This window comes from Amblyomma americanum, chromosome 6 (genome assembly GCF_052857255.1).
Source record: "Amblyomma americanum isolate KBUSLIRL-KWMA chromosome 6, ASM5285725v1, whole genome shotgun sequence".
In the NCBI taxonomy this organism is placed as follows: Eukaryota; Metazoa; Arthropoda; class Arachnida; order Ixodida; family Ixodidae; genus Amblyomma; species Amblyomma americanum.
This window is the reverse complement of record NC_135502.1, coordinates 62,066,323-62,087,074: the sequence shown is the minus strand read 5'-3', so window position 1 is coordinate 62,087,074 and position 20,752 is coordinate 62,066,323.

Here is a 20,752-nt window from a genome sequence, read left to right as displayed (position 1 = left end):
GCTACATTCAAGGTAAGAAAGAAATGACCACGAAAAACCTTTGTATTTGTACCCCTCTAACGAGAGCCTCTGTTGTGCCAGTCTTGATCTCATGGGTAGCATACGAGGGTTCTCGCACAGCTGCCTCTCTCATCGTTCGGTCACGTCCTACGCGGCACTTGTGGTGCAAGAGAACGTGTCTGCGCCCGCCGCTGTGGTTGAGGGTGGCAGCGATGAACAAACTCGAGGTTAGGTATTATGCGCCATAAATACCTTCGAAAGTAGAGTGTTGTGCAGTCGCGGTCGTGGCTCAGCTGGTAGTGCAGCAGAGGCGAGATGCCTAGGTCGTGAACATGGGTTCGAATCACACAGGCGGCAAAGGTTTGTTGTTTTTCTACCTCCCAATCAATTATCTGTCAATTAAGAAATTAGCAAGTAAAAATTTTCTATTCAACAACGCCACAAATTTAAAAAATAAAAACATCTGCCTAGCTTTCCTCGATATCGGAGGTCGTTAGCTACCTCCATAAAGGAAAGCAAGCCTGTTTAATATCAACGGAGAAGACAGGATGTTCAGTTTTTCATAAAAATAGGCTAGAGTGCGTTTCGTTGACTGCAGTGTTCTACTTAGAGAAAACCGCGCATTTTCTTCAGGCTGTATCGCTCATGTTGGAGTTGCAGCGCTGTCTGGAACGAACGAGAGATCTCTGTATGACAAGGGACATACCCTAACAAAGAGCGACTCAAAATGAAAAGCCAGGCATGTTTCATCCTGGTGTTGTACATAAAACAGCTGCGCTGTCCACTATAGGATAGACTTGGAATCGTCCAAGTCCACTTGTATTGATATTTCTCCGAACGCCTAAAAAATTTATACGCAGTATTCTGAAGGGTTTAGGCATGACAGAAGTTCTGTACTTGCTTTCTTCGCTCGTCGTAAGCGTGTTAAAATTTTGAGACCATCATGCGAGGTTTCTGCGCACCTCTGTACATACCTTGCGAGAAGGCAAAAGTGAGCGTGTTGCGCAACGAAACAAATTAAGCCGCTTGATCCTTTGGTTATATGCATACGTGTAGATTATTTTCACTATAACTAGAGGCTTACGCAAGTGCGTCAGGGTGCACGCACACATATCGGAACGCACAGAAATGCAGGCATACAATATACAGATGATGTAACCGAAAGTACCGCGCAAAAAGAAAGCATGTCTTCTAGCGTGTGTGCGCAAATGAACCTTCTCAAAGCACGCACTGAAGGTTTTGTAGCCGGCCCCTTTGATTCCTGCCTCGTTTTTGCTATTCCGCCGCTTGTTAATGGTCCGACAAAGTCAGGGCACTCAAAAGATTGCCGACGCATTTGCCCTGAAACTACAGGGATTATTGACCTAGACCCGAGCGCTGGTAGCGCTGCGGCGCTCTCCGGTACCACGCTCACGTATGCCGCCGTTCTCGCCTTAGGGAAGCTGCGCTTGAAGCCGCAAATAAAAACATGCCCCGGGCGGAGACTGCAAGGGCTGCGGAACGTGCTGAAGAGTCATCCACGCAAAGGCGCCTTGTTGCAAGAACAGCAGAGTATAGAAGAAGTTGAGGTGAGAAAGACGTATGTGAGAAGAGAAAGAAGGAAAGAGGGGTGAGGCAGCAACAAAGGAACTCGACATTGGGTATGCAAGGCAAGGCGCTCGAGATAGAACAAAAGAGAACTTGTAATGAGTCGGGGAAACGTGGCACGGCACTCCATGTCCCCGTAGTCTTAGCGGCAACCGGATTTCGCCCAAGAATTAGCAGACCAAACATCAGCAACGACGGAGCATTCTTTCGGCTACTTGGGCACATCTGCATTGCTAAGTGTGGCTGACACTTTCCGTCGAAATGCTCTAGAGCGATGGATGGATTGAAGAGAGGGCGCCGACCTCTCACTCCCCAGACGCCCCCCATGGGAAACCCGCGTGTGCAAGGACTCAGCTGTTGCTCCGGGGCCTTGTTTCGGCGGATTAGGCGTCAGTTGGCTCAGCGAGTGGCCCGGCACGGGTTTTACCCCTCGCTGGCGCTGCTCCTTGCGCTTGCTCTGGGTAAGAGGTGCTGTTCGTCTCACGTTGGCTAATTCCTTTTGTACCTTTAGGAGGTCGTAGCGTACGGCGAGGGCGCCGGCAGTTCTGATGTCTTGGAGGATGTATGCTTGGGGAGACTTTGTTGGGGACGAATGTATGGAGCCGTGTAAAGCGAACGGGAATGTAATATTGAGAGAGACTTCTTCGCATTGTCTTGGGATGTAACGTGCTAGCTCTCACTGCAGGCTTTATAATTTCTGCACTCTCCCGTAAAAATTAAACATAACGGACTCGATACAAAAACCAGAGTATACATTGGCACGAAAGGCAAATTGGATGTGGACGCAATGCAGTTTTAGCCCCTATACGTGATTTATCTGCAGGCAGATTCGTGAATTTTCCAATTATAGGCTAGAATGTACTGCTTTCAGTGGAATCATTGCGCCGCCATCGAGGTGGATGCTGCAGTACCATACTTCGGCTGTTAGGTTTAGTGTTGCAAGCCATGGTACGAGCAGTGTGTTACTCCAAAACTTCGGGACGTTTGACGCACACATGTAGCGTGGTGGGGTATGTAGCTCTTTTCACACAACCGCTATAAAAACAGAAAATGATTTAAGCGAAGTGATATTGAGAAACAATCTCTGTCTCTAAATGGATCTAACGAAAACCGAAGGTCGCACCACATTTATGGGCGAAAGTGTAGACGCATAAATAAAACCCAAAGCAGGAAAACCTGTAACTGGTCAGCTTTGTGTCGCAAGGTGTAATTATCACATTTCATTACTGTCAAAAAGAAACACCTATAAAAAAGAGAACTTCGTGATTTCTTTTGGCGCTTCTGCTGTCAAATGAAAGCCCGCGGGTCTTGAATTCATTTTCGTTGAGTGGCTCGCAAAGAGCGCGAAAGCGAACACCACGGGCCTAAAGGCTGTCTCAGAAACGGCCATGCAGCTCTATGTCTTCTCCTCCAACGCCTCTTACTTCTCCGTCTCTAATGAGGATCACCAAGACTCGGCAAAGACTCTTACTTCTGCATCCTTGATAAGGATCCACAGACAAACACTCGGCGCAATTTTTGCATTGCGAAGAATAAAAGAGAGAACCAAGGATTCGGCAATGGTCTGTTTAAAAAAAGGAAACATTCCGAAGAAAGTCTTTTTCGCGGGTCAGGTGGCTAGTGATCTTTGGGATACATCTACGGCAAATAAGCGCTAGCGCGTTATAAGGAACAATCACATGTAGGGCGAAAATGGGCGACAAATTAGCTGTGCCGTTCGAAGCGGATTTAAGTTGTTTGACGGCTACACGAATCTCGACAACGCAACGGTCTGGTCTAGGACAAATTTTCCAAGCATTTCACAACAGAGAAGCCGAGCAGCATATCGGAAGAAATCTTGTACCCCTAAGAAAACCAGTGAGTACTCCGCGGCACTAAGGGTGGAACGTAGCACCTCTCGAATGCAAGGCGGATGCTCGACGACCAGTCCTCTGCATCCTTTTTATTTGTCGGCTATATTAGGACAGTGTCAAATGTCGTATTTTATATCTTGTTTAATTGCAGGAAGTGCAACTTCTTCTCTTATTTGAATATGTTATCAGATATGTGTGTTCTTTTTAATTGTACCGCGTTGAACTGCGGATGGTAAGAGGACCCATCATACGTCAACAACCTTTGGTCTGTGTCCGTGCATCAGACTTTTTATGTTGTCTGCAGCTCAAAATTAATCAATACATAAATAGTCTTCCAATATCCCAATAGCCCATTAGGGCTCTTATTCTGAGCAGGTGGCCCGGGGATTCACAATGCGACTGCAGAAACGCGGCAACCGGGATTGCACAAGGCTTTCCGGTCGTGCAGATCAAGAGATGGATTGAGGTCAACCGTGGATATAGTTCTCGCTCCGCTGTTGTTTGCCCTTTTTCCATCTGTTTTCCCCCAACGATCCTGAAAATGTCTTTCGAACGGTCTGTGGAGTCGCATGTCCGAAAGCAGTTCAGCGGACCGATTTTACTGGTTCATCACCGACTTACAAGGGTGTCGTTTGGCATTTCCTGACTTGCGTTTCACACTTCCCTGCCCTCTTAACCTGCCCCCTCTTGCATTCCTGCTCATAGCTAGCTCATAGATAGCTTGCTTTGCCAGATGGGTATTTGTCTTCAATGACCACAATACCATTATTCATGCGCAGCTGAGTGCTAAAACTTCTCACTTTTATCCTCGTCAACAGCTGCCGCTAGAGCCAACCTTTATGAAAGAGTAGCGTCTACCTGGCCACAAAAATGTCTGTAAGTAAATGCCTGTGCTCTATTCCTGCTGCCAGTCACTTTTTAACCTCTTCATACATTTGTGAAAGTCAAGGTTTTCTGCGTTAGTCAAAACTTTTTTTCTCGATTGTGGGTGTTTCTATGAATGTACACACAACAAATTTGCCTACGAAGGTACAACAGTTATATATGTAGGACCTTCATCTATGCTCCCCGCTACGAGTTTCAGTGAACACGCAGCAATGTTGCATGAAAAGTTTAGTTAAGCAGTTTTTTAATGCGCAGTTTTGTAAAAAAAAAATACGAACGATTTCTTGGAGACCCGCCAGAGATTTGGGAGTTATCTGGTCGCTAGGAAAAGAAATCTGATTTAGACAAAGCAGCCAACTTGGAAGGCTGTTCAGGCGCCCTATTTTCTAAGCCTTTTTTGCAAAGGATGGCTACTAAGGAACCAGTAATGCCCAGAGGTCAGCAAGCTCGTCTAGCGCACTCTACCGGTCGGCTGCGATCTAAACAAATAAAAATTTTTAAGCGGGTAATCATTGCACTCGTGTGAAGCCGAATATATGCATGCAAGTGATAAAATCCTCAACCATATGCCCTCAAGAGAGCACAGGCGCTAATATTTCACTTCATTTGCTCCTCAGCACACCGCTCCTGCTCTCTAGACAGACCTGCTAAAGTTTGTGTGGGGTATTTGATGGCCCTGAGCACTCAAAACAACCTCGAATGCTGAGGAATGCATGTCTCACATCAAGACTGTTTGCACATCAAGACTGTTTGACGATAGCAAAAACGTTATTAGCAAAAAAAAAATGCAAGCGTACTCATGGGAGATCTGAGGATATATTTATTGTTATAGTGAAATCTTAAAATATTTGAAAAATATCGCGTTCGTAAACACATTCTCTTTGTAAAATACTTTTCCGCAGAATTGCTTGGTATGCACACTGGTCATTTAAAGCCTTTCTTTTTCCCATTTGCATGTCGGACACACCTAATCATGTACTGCCTCGGCGCTCAGGTATCTATTGCACCACGTTATCCGTGAAAGTGCGGCTTACGATTTAGTCTGGGAGTTGGATTCCTAATCGGTTTCTGTATAATTATTTATTTGTTCGGAATGCCTACTTCGCCATTCAGGCATTATTGTAGCGGACGGAGTGGGGCTTCCATACACGGGGGTCACACAGTGGTAAACAAGCCGCCATAAATTAGAAGAATTCATAAAATAATGCTGCAACAAACACTGAAAGCGACAGTACTGAAACACAAAGAGTATACTAACATGTAGAAGAACAAAAACAGAAATTCGTATAAGGAGTGCACGCAATAGCATGCGCTCATCCGGATGTTGGTCAAAGACAAAACAAAAATCTCAATGAATTTGGCCCTGAGGAGATTTTTCAAAGATTCCATGCAACTGCAGTCGCCCACCTGTCCCGCATGCCCTTTCCGTGAAGATTGTCTCTATAGCATTGAAATCGAGAAAGGGATTAAAGTTGCTTAGGGAAATGTATTTCGCTCTCTTTCTAAGCGTCCATAATCGCCGATTTCCTACCCGTGTTACTTATCTGCGACCTTCCTGGTACCATTAAGCTGCGCAAAGGCAACTGGTCTAGTTACAGAGCAAAAGCAGTAAGTTCCGCAACAGTGCATGCACCCGCTAACGGGAGGGGCGGACCCTGCCCCTCTCGATAGCGTGAGGTCGATTTCTAACAGCGTCGCTTTACGGATGCTTCTCCATTCTGCCCGACCGCGTTTGGCTTGTCCATCTAAGCCGCCAACAATCATGTTTTCTGCCACCTCCTTGCACTTACCTCGCACAGTCATTCAAAACCACAAGGGCTACAATACACCTTCTCCGGATAAGGATTTCTCGGTGTTATCTTTATTTCAGCAAAATATACGGGGTGTTCTGATTCATAACTTTATATTCCTGGAATCACTGATCAGCTTTTAAAAGTTCAGGGTTTTTCTTGTGTGCTATATTTTTTTATCGTAGCCAATGGTGCTAACCTCCCCGTAATAAATCATCATGCTAGACTGAAAAAAAAAGATATCTATTAACCCATGCTTTGCAGATTAATTCTGTTGGCCAACGCTTATATGAGTGGCCAATGCTCCTGACCTTTAAGCTTGCACCCACTGGTGACAATGGAAAAATGAAAATTGGTTTTTGGGTAAAGCAAATGGCGCAGTATCTTTCTCACATACCGGCGGAGCCCTGAACCGCTCTGTAAGGGAAGAGATAAAGGAGAGAGCGAAAGAAGAATGGAAGAAAGGGGTGCCGTAGTGGAGGGCTCCGGAATAATTTCAACCACCTGGGGATATTTAACGTGCTTTGACATCGCACAGCACACGGGCGCCTTTGCGTTTCAACTGCATCGAAACGCGGTCGCCGCGGACGGGTTCGAACCCCGGAAACTCCGGATCAGTAGCCGAACGCCCTAAACACTGAGCCACTGGGGCGGGTGTGACAATAGAGCGCAAACTGAGTATTTTTCATAAGCAATTTTGTCCTCCTTTCTCGAAGTAAAAAAAAAAACAAAAACTGAGCCGATTTATCGGTGCATAACATTTAAATAATAAAATATTGTAAATCAATTTCATTTTCCCCATTTTTTTTCTCGCATTCTAAGTGCTGATGCAAAAATATTTTATTCCTTGATTGACATAACCACAGTTAAAATTGCTTTTTAGTTATCTTTAGACACTCCCAGCATTCGCGCGCTGAGTGTGTCGCTATAAGTTCAATAATTTTGTCTATCAAAGCGAAGGATTCTAGCCCTCTTAACAGAGGTGCTTGCCGGCGCACGTTACTGGTAATTACGAACGGAACGCGCTCCGCACAGACAATAAACACGTGCACTGAATGAGTTCGAGCCACTTTATCGATCTTTCATTTTTTCTCTATGTTTTCTTCCGTTCGTCGCAACACCTCCACACTTTTTCACCTCCGCAAAAGAAAAGGAAAAAAAAACTGGGCACATTCCACTGATCAACAAATCAAAATAGGTCAACGTGAACAGAAAACCAGGAATGCGACGCAGTCTGAATTCCTTCACTGCAAGCTCTTTATTTGTTCTCCGCCCGCGTTTAAATAAGTTTTATCTTTTGTTCTTTACTAATCGTTTTAAGGCCTACAGCACTGCCGTGGTTTACCCAACGAAATGAAAACAAAAACGTAAAGTACGGCGAAGGTTTTGAGAGCAGCAAGTACCACTTCGCTTATAATGGGTTTTATCGGCGAGTCGTAGGGTAATCGGTTTTCGAGAACTTCCACGACATACCTGAGGGTCCCAGTGCGCCTGGTGGATCGTATGCTGGGACCTGGGCTCATTTAGATTCTCGCGCCAGCCAGTGACGGGAAGGTCGAATCCGTAGACGAAACCGCGCTCCTGCATTTGAATGCAGGGTTGTTCGGCACCCGTCCGGAAGCGCGTGCACAGTCGCAGGAGCGGCGCCTTTCCAACTTCCGATTCGGCCTCCACTCCAGCTGAGCTGGAGAGCGAGGAGAAGACGAAAATGGCTTTGCCTCGCAAGTTCATGTTTCTATTCTCACAGAATCTTTGTTTTTGAGTAGATTGTTTGCTCGTTCTGGTTAAACCCCATTCTTCAGCGCAGTGCCGTCTCCCTCCGCCTTTTCCTTTTGCACTTTACTTTTACAACGTCACTGAATGGTAAATCACGAGCGTTCTTTTTTTTCTGCAATGCCGACTACTCGAGTCCACCGGATTGTTTGGGCGATTGGGGAGTAATTTCCTTCCATCCTACTCCCAAGTTCTTTTCGGCACGATTGGGGCAGTTCTTTTTGTATCACTACCAACAGCGCTTTATTTAAATTTATTTCTCTGGCTTTTGTTTTGTTTTTACTCTGTCATGCTTGCCATGAATCCCTCCTGTCAAAACCCTTTGGTGTTGCCTTCTTTCTCAGCATGCACGGCAATCCTTTCGCTGTTTTTGCTTTGTTTTTATTTTCCTGCAGTCCGTATGTTGGGACTCCGTGGAGCTGGCGAGAGCCTCCCCTTGGCTTGTCGAAACCGACACGTGGTCCTCTCGTGCTGCGGAAGGTGTGATAGCATGACGAAAGTCCGAATAGCTCAGCTGGCTTTTCTGAGCTTCATGATTGGGCACTGTGAAGTAACAGCGGATAAACATTTTTTTTAATCGACACATGGGAAGAAGTCCACAGCTCGTGATAATGACAATTGATAAGTGGTTGTTTGGGGAGAAAGGAAATGGCGCAGTATCTGTCACATATATTGTTGGACACCTGAACCGCGCTGTAAGGGAAGGGATAAAGGAGGGAGTGAAAGAAGAAAGGAAGAGAGAGGTGCCGTAGTGGAGGGCTCCGGAATAATTTCGACCACCTGGGGATCTTTAACGTGCACTGACATCGCACAGCACACGGGCGCCTTGGCGTTATTCCTCCATAAAAACGCAGCCGCCGCGCTCGGGTTTGAACCCGGGAACTCCGGATCAGTAGCCGAGTGCCCTAACCACTGAGCCATCGCGGCGCGGCACAGCCCGTGCGTTCGTGTTGCGTGTTTCTTCGCTGAGTCCTGTAAAACAATATTGTGTTTCCACGCACTTAGTGTTCGTCGTGCGTCAAGACCCACTAGCCCAGCAAGCATATTCAGCTGCATTCATGAAAGTCACAGCGAAAACATCCTCACACCTCTCTTTCTCCTGTCTAAGACAAGAAAAGGTATTAAAGGTCAGAAAAAAGGAAATAAATAAATTCATCCACTGCTTCTTGAAGGCATTTGATTGCTTCGTATTCAAACTCACTCATGATTTATATTTTGGCCTTCATTGAATTTCGTGAGTTTACAAAAAGCAGAAACAAAGACTGATGAGTTTATTCTTTTCAGCCATAAATGGTGTGTTGTTGGGCGAGCCTCAGAGTGCTTAGCCAACGTTTCGACAAGAAGACTTGTCTTCATGTGGGTATATTCAGTTTCAGTTTCAGTTTCAGTTTATTTCCCACAACAAGTACAGGGCATGTACGATGTGTGGGGAGGGTGACGGGATAAAAGCTGCGTCAAGGGCAGCTTGACTGGCCCCGTCTCCCCGAACCACATTGCAGCAAGCACGACAGTTTAGAAGGACATAAAATATATATGATGGGAAGAATAACAAGGAACAAATGGAAAAAAAAATATACCAACAAGATAAGTGCAAAAACAGTGAATGAGTGCATAAGTTAAAAAATACATTCAAATCTAACAGTACAGGTTAGTTAATAATATCGAATAATTTTTTCTTGGTTAGAACCCGCAGCTGCTCTTCCGTTAGCTTATATTTGTTAAGTGTACTAGGCAGCCTGTTTCGAAGCATCTGGAGACCGTAGTTAGTACGTGATCGCGGAACGTGCCAATGTTCATGGTGGCGGGTGGAGCGAGATGATATGTTAATCTGCAAGTTTGCAACGGCTCGTAATGTTGTTATATTTTTATGGATTTCAGATTTCAAAGATGCCAGCAACTGGCGCTCATAAAGCCTGGAAATTTTAGTAATCTTGTATTTAAGGAATAGGTCGGAAGTGTGGGCATTATATGGAGAGTTTGAAATGGCTCTAACTGCATTTTTTTGTAATGTAACCAATCTATTTAGTGATTTCCTGGTGCCAGTACCCCAAACAAGATGACAATATAATAGATGAGGTGCAAAAAGCGTGTTATAAAGCATTAGTTTTTGGGGGACAGGTAAAAAATGTACTTTTCTCATTATACCTAATGCTTTGCACAGTTTAGTTTGTATGTTTTCGGCGTGAAAATCCCATAGCATGTTTTCATCAAAAACGACACCCAGGGATTTTGCTGATGAAGAAAATTCTATTTCAGTATTATCGAACTTCAGTGGATTAATGCGAACATTTGTTTGTTTAGCTTGAAAGAGAACTGCTTTTGTTTTGGAACAGTTTATTTTTAGGTTATTAGCGCTTGACCATTTACATAGTTTGTCCAAGAATAGGTTGGCGGATTTGACAAGGTCATTTGCATTGCTTCCTGTAAAAAATGTACTGGTGTCGTCGGCGTATATAACATAATTTATGGTGCTATCTAGAGATACAAGGTCATTGATGTAAGCATTGAAAAACAGTGGGCCGAGAATACTCCCCTGAGGTACGCCATGCTTATTTTTTTGTAATGAGCACATTTAATTTCCTATACATATTGCTTGATGTCGATTTGTCAAGTAACTTTGAACCATATTAAAAGAAATACCACGAACACCATAACAAGACAGTTTGTCTAGTAGGATATTATGATTGATTCTGTCAAAAGCCTTGGAGAAATCCACAAATAGTCCTAGTGTTAGTAGCTTCCTTTCAATATTATCTAAAATTAATTCTTTTTGGTGAAGTAGAGCTGTCTCAGTAGATCTACCTGTCCCGAAGCCATATTGCGATGATGTAATAACAGAGGTAGCATCAAAAAAACCAGTGAGTCTTATAAAGATGATTTTCTCGAGTGGTTTTGAAAATATTGGTAATATTGATATTGGCCTATAATTCCCTAAGTTATCTTTTTCTCCACTTTTGCACACTACTGTCACTTTAGCAGTCTTAAGTTTCTCTGGAAATACACCGGTATACAAAACTAGGTTGTAAATATGGGTTAGGTATGGGGCAATAAGGTCAATGACAAAGCTAACCGGCTGCATTTTTATTCCATCTATATCCTCGCATTTGCTTCTCTTCAAAGCATGAAATAAATTCAGGACTTCACACTCGTCAGTAGGATTCAAAAAAACGGAATGTTCTAATGGGGCAGATAGATATCGCTGGGCGTCGGTGTTGTAAGTACTCTCGACTAATGAGAGAAAATATTCATTGAATTTTTCTGCTAGTGCTTTTCTCTCGTACTGTTGGCCATCTATTTTTAATTCCAAAGTTCTTGTCTGATTCCTGGAAGGTAGAATTGAACTCAGTTTCATCCATGCTTGTCTAGAATCCGTAATTCCGTCAAATAGATGTGCATAATAGTCGCGTTTTGCACGCTTCAAACACTTATTTAACAAGTTCCGGTATTTTCTAAAATCTTCTAGAAATTCAGGGTCACGACTCTCAAGAAAATTGTGATACATCCTTCTTTTAACTTTTATCATTTTTAGTAATTTATTAGTCATCTAGGGCTTTCGTGCACGTTTGGGTGTCTTTACTACTTTATATGGAAAATGCTTCTTGTATATGGAAGAAAACAGTGAAATAAAATGGTCATATGCGTCATTGGGCGAAGAGTAACATAGCAAGTCATGCCAGCGTGTGATAGCTATTTCGTTTCGAAACAGCTGAAGTGTATTTTCTGTAACATCCTGAATGATAAAATTTTGCATGCAATTTTTTGCGGGTATAAGTTTCTGATCGGCAACCAGAAATATAGGTAAATGATCACTAATTGCTGCTGTTACAGTACCACTAAGTATAATATTATCAAGAATATTAGTAATAAATAAGTCAATTGCCGTTGCACTATTTGCAGTAACGCGTGTAGGGGCTCCTACAACGTTGTAAAATGAATGCGACTCAAGGATCATTAAAAACTCTTTTTGTTTCACGGTGCAAGAGAGAATGTCGATGTTAAGGTCACCACCAAGAACCATTGTGTAGTTAACTGATTTACAGAGGAAAACACCAAATCTAAATAACTAAAGAACTTGTTTAGGTCACCTTCGGGTGGCCTATATATGACAGAGAACACAAAATTGCCCCTCTTTACACAAATAGCTTCATAATGATCAGTAGACAGTGATAAGTCACTCATAATTTCATAGCCATTTCCACATTTAAGATATAGACAAACACCACCGCCGCGCTTACATTCACGGTTCATAACTAATGGGTTGTAACCACTGAGATGCATCACATCACTGGTGTCACTGTACCACGTTTCAGTCAACATGATGACTGTAAAATCAAAGTCAAATCGTTCTAGAAATGCACAAAATTCATCACTCTTGTTTCGGGCTGATTGCATATTCAGGTGCAAGAAGGTAAGGGTTGATGCAGGTCTTCCTTTGATAAGCGAACACAAGTCATTTGGTTTAAAACATTGCTCAAACATGACGCATAAGGGTCCTCTAAATACTCTTTATGAATGGAGGAAAAGAATTACTCAAGCTCTGAGAGATCGTCTACGCTCCGTATGACCTGTGCGGAAAGACCTTCTGCCTTGCGAAGCAAAATCTTGCCGTTGTGATGCCAGGCAAACTTATAGTTGTAGACTTTAACCCATTGTTTCGTCTTGAACAACAGTTCTCTGTTCCCCTTTGTCAGATTTTCTGTGATGAACACAGAATCTTTTGTGTTTTTCACTGCCTTACTCTGTGAAAGCCAATATTCTCGGTCTTTCTGTCGGAGGAAACGAACAATTATTCCAGGTGCTTTACCTTGTTTGGCGGGCAGCCGGTGCAGTGCCCCGATTGATTCTGCGGTAAGCTCAGGTACCTTTATCTGCTGGGCAATTTCATTGACAGTATTGAGCAGGTTTTCATCATCTTTCTCGGGAAGACCATGAATTTCGAGGTTGAGGCGCCTATTTCTCCACTCTAGCTCATTTAAATCCTCGCGGAGCTTTGCCACCTCTTCACTGTGGTCTTTTTCCTCGAGCATGTCAACCCGCTTATTCAATTTCTTTATATCCTCATCTTGCCGTTTCAGTGCCTCAAGGACTTCATCATACTTTGAAGACATCATATTAATAGAGGATTCAATTCCATCAACCTTTTCAGACAGTGGGCCTAAGGCCTCGAGCTTTGCACTGATGCTGGCGAGAGCAATTAGAATGTCAGAGTCGGTACTCAATTTTCTGCCGTTAGCTCCTCTCAGCCTTGCGGTTGAGCATGTTGGACATTTCCATGTTGTCTGAAGCGATTCTTCCTTCGTTTTGAAGAAAGCTGCAGTTACACCGGAGCATTTCCCTACATGATAGTCGTTCTCACATTCGGTACAACTCAAGAAACCAGTGCTAGGCAGAGCGCCATGGCAAGCCAAACATTCTTTTTCATTATTTGGGGGCATGTTTACATGAAACGTATCAAGAACTTCACAACACTACAGAGAGCAGTGGCAGCAGCGAGGCAGCGACAGCTGCGCGGTCAAGGCTAATAAAAGCAAAAAAGTTTTGACCAACCTGCAAAGTTGCAGAAATTCAGCAGATTAGCACACGTCCTTCCGTCGCTGCCGCTGCTGCCAAAATGATGCGAGACACTCGGCACACCACCAGAGGAAAGTTCAGTCAGAAGGCGTCGGGCTTGGGGGCGGTGAATCCAAGTGCAGCTGTACCCAGCTATCACAAGGCTTGCGTATGCGCTTGTAGCCCGCCTCAGCTTGATTTGCAGCAGTTGTTTGCAGAAGACGAGCTTGCAAAATACAGCGGCGTTCCTTGGACACTGCAAAGTTGCAGAAATTCAGCAGATCAGCACACGTCCTTCCGTCGCTGCCGCTAACCCTACCTAACCACCTAACCCTACCTAACCCTACCTAACTACCGCCCCTAACCCTTCTCACAATTTTTAAAAATAGGCTTTTTCACTTAGAAGAGCGATTTTTTCGGCATTGGGTTGTCAGTTGTGTAGTAAATTACAATAGAATGTGCTTCTCCGAAATAATTTTTTGCTTCCTGAAGGCTTTGCACGCCTAGCTGGAACAGATGTATTCGTAAAGTTGATGAATGCCTCATCTCCTGGCGACCTGATGAAACTGCGCTTTAAATGAGGTCACAAAGCGTATTTCAGGAAAGAACTCCTCGACAACCCTCATTACTTGCCTTTGACCTGGTTCTTCTCGTCAGCGCAGGGGAAAAATGATTTTGACCAGGGAAGGAAAATGAAACTGGGAACATTAGTTGAGCGCTTCTTCAATATTGAAACGCAGCTAAGTCTGTAGATGGCTAGACTATAGTTAAAGAGCTGCCCGCCTCTCACACAAAGCTCTGAACGTACGGTTCATCGAAGAGCCAACTGGTGCCTGGTCTCTTTTAAGTAAAACAAAAATAAAAAATTGAAAACCTATGTGAAAGAAAAAATTCTGGGTCAGGACTCTTTCACCGCACTAAAAAAAAAATAAATGCTTTTTCTTTCATCTTGACAATTTTTTTTTTTTTTGGGGGGGGGGGGGGGGCAGAAAGCAAACTTGAGCTTTTGGCAGAGTACGCGGAGTACCCGATGGAGGCGAAAGGCACTAGGCGCCGATGTGCTGCGCGATGTTAGTGCACTTTAAAGATCCCCAGGTGGTCGAAATTATTCCGGGCTCCTCGACTACACTCTAAACTGGAATACGCCTCTATGACAGTAAAAAGGTAGTAAGCTGTACTCTATCTCAGTCCCTTGTATAAAACGGAGCGCTGTAGAGGAGAGCTGCCTTTTTTCCCCTTTCTGTTTAGTGTGTACGGCACCTCTTTCTTACTTTCTTCTCTTAGTTCCTCCTTTATCTCATGCCTTAAGGCGCGATTTAGGTGTCCACCGAGATATATGAGACAATTACTGCGCCATTACCATTAATCAACACCCAATTTTTCTCCGCACGGGTACAACCGATTTTTTGTAGGCTGCTGCTCCCACGTCAGCACTAAACTAACAACAGTCGCTTAGCAGCGAACGACAACTGTTTGCTTCCTTGCCTTCGAACAACTGAAATCATGCGAAGCAATCTGCCATGACGAAGATTTCGAAACTGAAATGCATGCTTTACCACAAGCTTCAAAAAGAGTTCATTAGTAAAATACTCGAGGTTTTTAGGAAAAAACAATATCAGCAGAGGTAATCGCAGTATGTAACAATCGTTTGTTCTAATTTTTCATATCACACTAGCGTTTCCCCACTAAAGTTTCAGCTTAATCTCTCCACATTGGCCTGTCGTCGCAAGATCCCCCGTCTTTCCTTATATCATAAATTTTATCATGCCTTTAATCACGAAGTTATTCCGATCACACGCGCTCATCGTATTTCCCGTAATTGTCACCCTAACGCCGTCTACCCTGTGAAAGGCCGCACCGAAACATATCACCAGTCTTTTCTTTCTTGCAAACAGCCCGAGACTCGAATGACCTTCCATCCGAAGTGGCAACCATCATCGACTTCAGCAAATTAAAAACTTCCATCGAAGATCAACTGTATTCATTTTAATTGCCTTTTCAGCCCACCCCTTATGTAATGTCCTTTGTGGACCATTGAGGAACAAATAAATCAATAAAAAGGCCTTCAAAGCCTAAGACTGAACGATGAGCCATTATTGGTTGCACAAAAACATCCCATGGTCGAGAAGATAATACCAAAGGCCATTTCTTTTCGCTTCCGACCGCTGGGAGTACTATTTCGAGAGCACTCCAGCACAACTCACTGTAAATGCCTTTTATTTTTGCGGAGAATAAGGGGAAAGGTCAACAACTCATTTAAGTATTTAGACGTCGAGTGAACCCCTCGTTGATCGAGAAGCGGTTTTCAACCAGACGGCTGATTTTGCAACACGGTCTTCTATGAACAGCCAGGCCTGTCTAAGCCACAGCAGCCTCGAATCGAATGCTGCAATTAGATGACGGTCTGACACGTCCGCACGGTTCTTGGAAGACACTGACCGCATCAGTAGTGCCACAGAGCTTAACATAAAAAACAAGCATGCGCGTGACGATACTGAAATGGTAGTCAAGAAAGTAAGCAAGGATTGCTTAAGTGTTACAAAAGTGCCCGCTAAATTCCTGTCTAATTGTCATGCAGTGCCATTGTCACGCAGTGTAGATGCAAGAGAAGTTTCAGAAATTTCAGAAATGTAAACCGGTTGTGCCTCCAGAGTTGCTTCTTGCAGCCGTACTTTTAATATAGGCTTGTTTTTTTCTATTGTTGTGTGCGCAGTGATCTTCTGGGAGAGATGCGAAAACCGAAGCTATGATCACACCAGATTGCCAGCAAGCTTAACGGTTGCTTACACTCCTTTTCAACGGCAGTTTGAACTCCTATTCAAATGAACGGCAACTCATCTTTTCAACTGGCATTAAACTTCCAGCAGGTGCTCTGGCTGCAAGCTTCTCGAAAGCGCATGTAATTTGGCACGATGTAGACAGAATTAGTTGGGCCACAGCGCCGAGGGTAACCGCATTTTCGAAATTCTTAAAACTGATATGAATATTAGGTACGGTGCGCTCCATGCCTGTCAATAATTAAGGAACCTAGCAATAATACTTAAAAAGCTGACTCTTCAATGTTACTTAACCAGCCTGCTAGTTAGTCGGTCTTAGCGGTATTTCGATATACTATATCACTGGCATGCTATGCCAAAAAAAGTCCTCTTCTAACTCAAAAAGCCTATGCTTAAACATTCTGTAAAACATACTATCTTGGCTGTCTTTCTTCTATCTTGTCTTGTTTCTTTTCCTTCCTACCTTTGTCATTGCTAAGAAAGCAGTCTTTTCCTATTTTTTGTGAAGTGGTTATTTCAGCTCAGCTCGTACCTGAGTCTCTTTCTCAGGCACAAAAAAAAATGTACAAAGACCTGGTAATTCATAATTTTATTCACAAGCGCTCCAAGTGAAACCAAATTAGATGGTGTCCTTGAGTGGTAGCGGCTACCTGTATTCTTTGCAGTTACAGCAAAGAGATAAGAGTTGAAGTATGGCCGCTATGCAGGGTAGGTGAAAGATCAGCGATCACGCTCACTTCATGGAGGTGGCTTGAAGGAAGTAAGGGTCCAAGTACCCACATCAGTCATGAAGGATTTCGAATGAGTTAGTGTTTATTTAATGCTTATATCCGCGCTGGTCTCTTACCAGTTTCCTGCCAAACAAAATTTCGAAGCTAACATGCGTTTAGAAGCCAGCATTTCGAAGCTGGTGCTAAATTCCTCTTTTAGTTTTGTAGGGCTGAAAGAAGTAAATTTATAAAAATAAAGCGAAGATGCCACAGTTCTCGTGACCTTTACGCCAAGAAGGGAGAATGCATAAAAACTTCATGAAGCTGGAAAAAAGAGATTCCTATTCCTTGCACTCAACAGCAAAGAGGGAGAAGAAGAGCTTCGTTGACTTAAGAAGCACGTTTGACCCCGATTCGGCAAGCGTCACGTAGCGGAGGCGCTTCTGAAGGGCCAGCAAGCTGGCGGGATTAACAAAAGTAAAGGAAAGGGATCCTTGGTTCAAGGTACCAGAAAAATAACACTTGAGAACAAGATGAACCACTCTCCAGATTTTTCGGCCTCGTAACAGTGAGTGCTGCTATCTCATCTCGACTCTAGTCCTTCTGAACACTTCTCTTTACTCGGGTAACTCGATTCCGCCTCTCGCGTGAATTCACTTTGGCGCCTCCATTACTGGGCTGCACTTAGGCGCAGCACTGCTTTGCAGTATTGGGTGCAACTGGCCTTGTTTCTGCTCTGCAGCCGAGATAAAACACAATGAAGAATCAAGTAGACCGCTTCTTTATCAATACATGCACTTTTCCGCTATGCTACACTGAGAACCGCTGGGACGGCTATTTTTAGAGCGGTGGCTTGGTCCGAGCCAAACCCAGAGCAAGGAACACGCGGAAGGCACGAAAGTAAGTCGTAGGAGTCTAATTTTACATGAAATTCATTCCTCTCTAGCCAGCGAGTTGTTAGTTAAGACTGAAAGCTATTTCCTTTGGCTCTGTGGCAGAAACTGCACTGAAAACTGCAGATTGGCAGCCTGAAGAGTGTTTCTGAAAAATAACGAAAACAATACCTTGAAATTGAACGCAACCCTTTGGTAGTACTTTCCAGACAGAGTTATGTCTTTGCATACCCTGAGGTGCATTAATATAATAATAAAAATGACTGCCAGTCGCAGCTTTGCTCAGATGAAAGCTAGAACTGGAAAATCACTAGTAGGCCAGCATATTGTTGCCCATAAAAATAAACCTGGCATGGCCTCTCAAAGAAAGTTTGTATCTATGGGAGAGGAAATTGATCAAGATAGCGACTAAATTATACATTTTTCTAGTGTCAGCTCTTTGGCTAAACATGTCGCAATAAACTAAATTTCAGTTCTTTCTGTTGCCTTGAAATAAAATTGTGTTCACGCAAACTAACCTGTGTTCACGCTGAACGAAAAAAAAGCATATGAAGGCATTGGTGTGCCCTCAAGGGCGGTAGGTAATAGTCCAATTTATATCCTTTCAAAATACGATTAATATAAAGCAATGATACATTGCTTTTTGACATAGCTTAGCTTGTATCACTGAGTATCCATTTTAGCAGCTTATAGATAGCTGCTTGAACTACGTAGAATGCCTCATGCACGAGAAACTACCATGGGAACAGGCAAACTCTGGTCTGCCGCATCACTAAACCAGTCAGCCTCTCTCCTTCTATAAGAGAACGTTATTTCAAAACATCACTGCTTGAGGGCAATGTGTCATCGCCACCGTAGCCTCGTGAGCCCTGTGGACGCCTGACAAGTTTGTTCATAGCCTCACTCAAGGAACCTCAAGTTACACCGCACTACATCCAGCCCGTCTACACGTGATGATTGTGTGCTTCCCACAGCCCATGACCATCTCTCTCCTCTGGGGGAAAATCTCGGAATCCATTTACATTGCTTCTGCAGTATACCCTTGAGAGCAGTGCATTCATATACAGGTACGATTTGGTTGGACTCAAAACTTTGCTCGCACTTTCACTGGTCCGTTTAAGTACAACTGAATTCTTTCAGAAAGGCTGGTTGTGAAGTAGCTGCAATTGCGACAATTTATGGTGCGAAAAAAATTCCTGACTTAACTAATTATACCGTTACTAACCATCCTGAAACTTTTTTATTGCTATCAGTGGGCTTATACATGCCTTTGGATTTTTCATTTTTCAGGAACATCTCTTTCGAAAGGCAGTTAGATAGCTTGTAAAGTAGCGTAGGTACCAGCTTTTTGAAATAAAAAAATTAGTGATAAGCATGGCGGTCGTCACCATGTTCTCACTCGCTCATTGTTGACAGGCAAATTCGAAATAATTCATTGAGCTCTTTAGAGGTAAGCAGGATGGCAAAAAGAGCCCATCAAACTACTGCTATGAAGCAATAAACGCCGTATTTTAGCATCCACAATAAATTCACCGCTTTTCTAACGCGACAGCCTTAAGGTTACCGTTCGGCGGAAAACACGGCGCCGTCCTCAGCGTTGTGAGCGAAAAGTCCCTGGAGAAACAACCTAGGTGGGCCACCTAGGTTAAGTGACCTTGAGGCGTCATCACAAATTGCCTAGCGGATAGTGAGCAAGAAGAGAACCCTGGAAGTTAAATCAATGATTGGTTTCGAGAGAATGGTCGGGAGGATCAACCTGGGTCGCACAAGCCTCACCGATGGCAGCACCTGCCTTCGCAGCGCATTGTCGCATCACTCAGCTGCTGAACCAGGGCTCCAGGAGGGGTATGAGGACTCCCAGGGATCTATGATTATAATATCGACCATGACCGATTCCGCATATATGAGAATTTCTCTTTAACGCTATCGCATCATTCCCTTAAGGCGGGGCTTAAGTGCCCCTCCTTCCCCACCCCGGTGTTTCTCTGAACCCTGCCGAATAGAAATCAGTTTATATATTATATATATATATATATATATTAAGCGAAGACAGGAAAGGTTCCCAAAGCGCGTGCAAAGAACCACTGCCGCTATTATAATATCCACGTTCTTCAGATGCATTAGATCACAGCTAAGGCAGCTGCATCTGCACAATTCTAAGCCACGGATGAAATTATTCCAACCAATTTATTCCTGCATAAGGAGTTGTCGGCAAGACTCGAGCTCCAGCAGCACGTAGTACAGCTGTCCTGATTTCTAATAATATAGCGGGAGCGTCGACTAAACTGCTGGTCAGCGTCTTATAACGGCGATAAGCGTGCAACACGGCTAGAGTTCACGCACGCGCAAGAAGGGAGAGCGTCGTCTGCAACTCTGTTCCAATCACGAGGACACACACCCTGCCACAATATATGTTCGCAGAAAACCGGCGGGCTGTAGACCACTTGTGCGTGGCTAAGATGCGACACTGAGACCTGCATTTCCTCTTTTTTTTCTTCTACAGGAGGCAGCGCTGCCGCCGCATCGTTAAGATAAGAGAAAATAAAAGAAAGGACATACCTCCGCACTTGTCAGCCACTGCCTGGAATCTGAACCTTCTGGTTTCTGCAACCCTCCGCGAGGTGGCAACACGATAAAAGGGGCACCAACCAACTCTTTAAGCAGTCTTTTACTGTCTAGGCGGCATAACAAACGCATCGCAGCTTTCAAACAGCTCAGTGTCGCATCTTAGTCATGCACATGTGTTTACTGTCCACCCGTTTTTTGCGAACATGTATTGTGGCAGGGTGTGTGTCCTCGTGATCGGAACAGCGTTTCAGACGACGCTCTCCCTTCGTGCGCGTTCGCGAACTCTCGCCGTGTTGCACGCTTATCGCCGTTATAAGGCGCTGACCAGCAGTTTGGTCGACGGTAGCGCTATATTATTAAAGATCA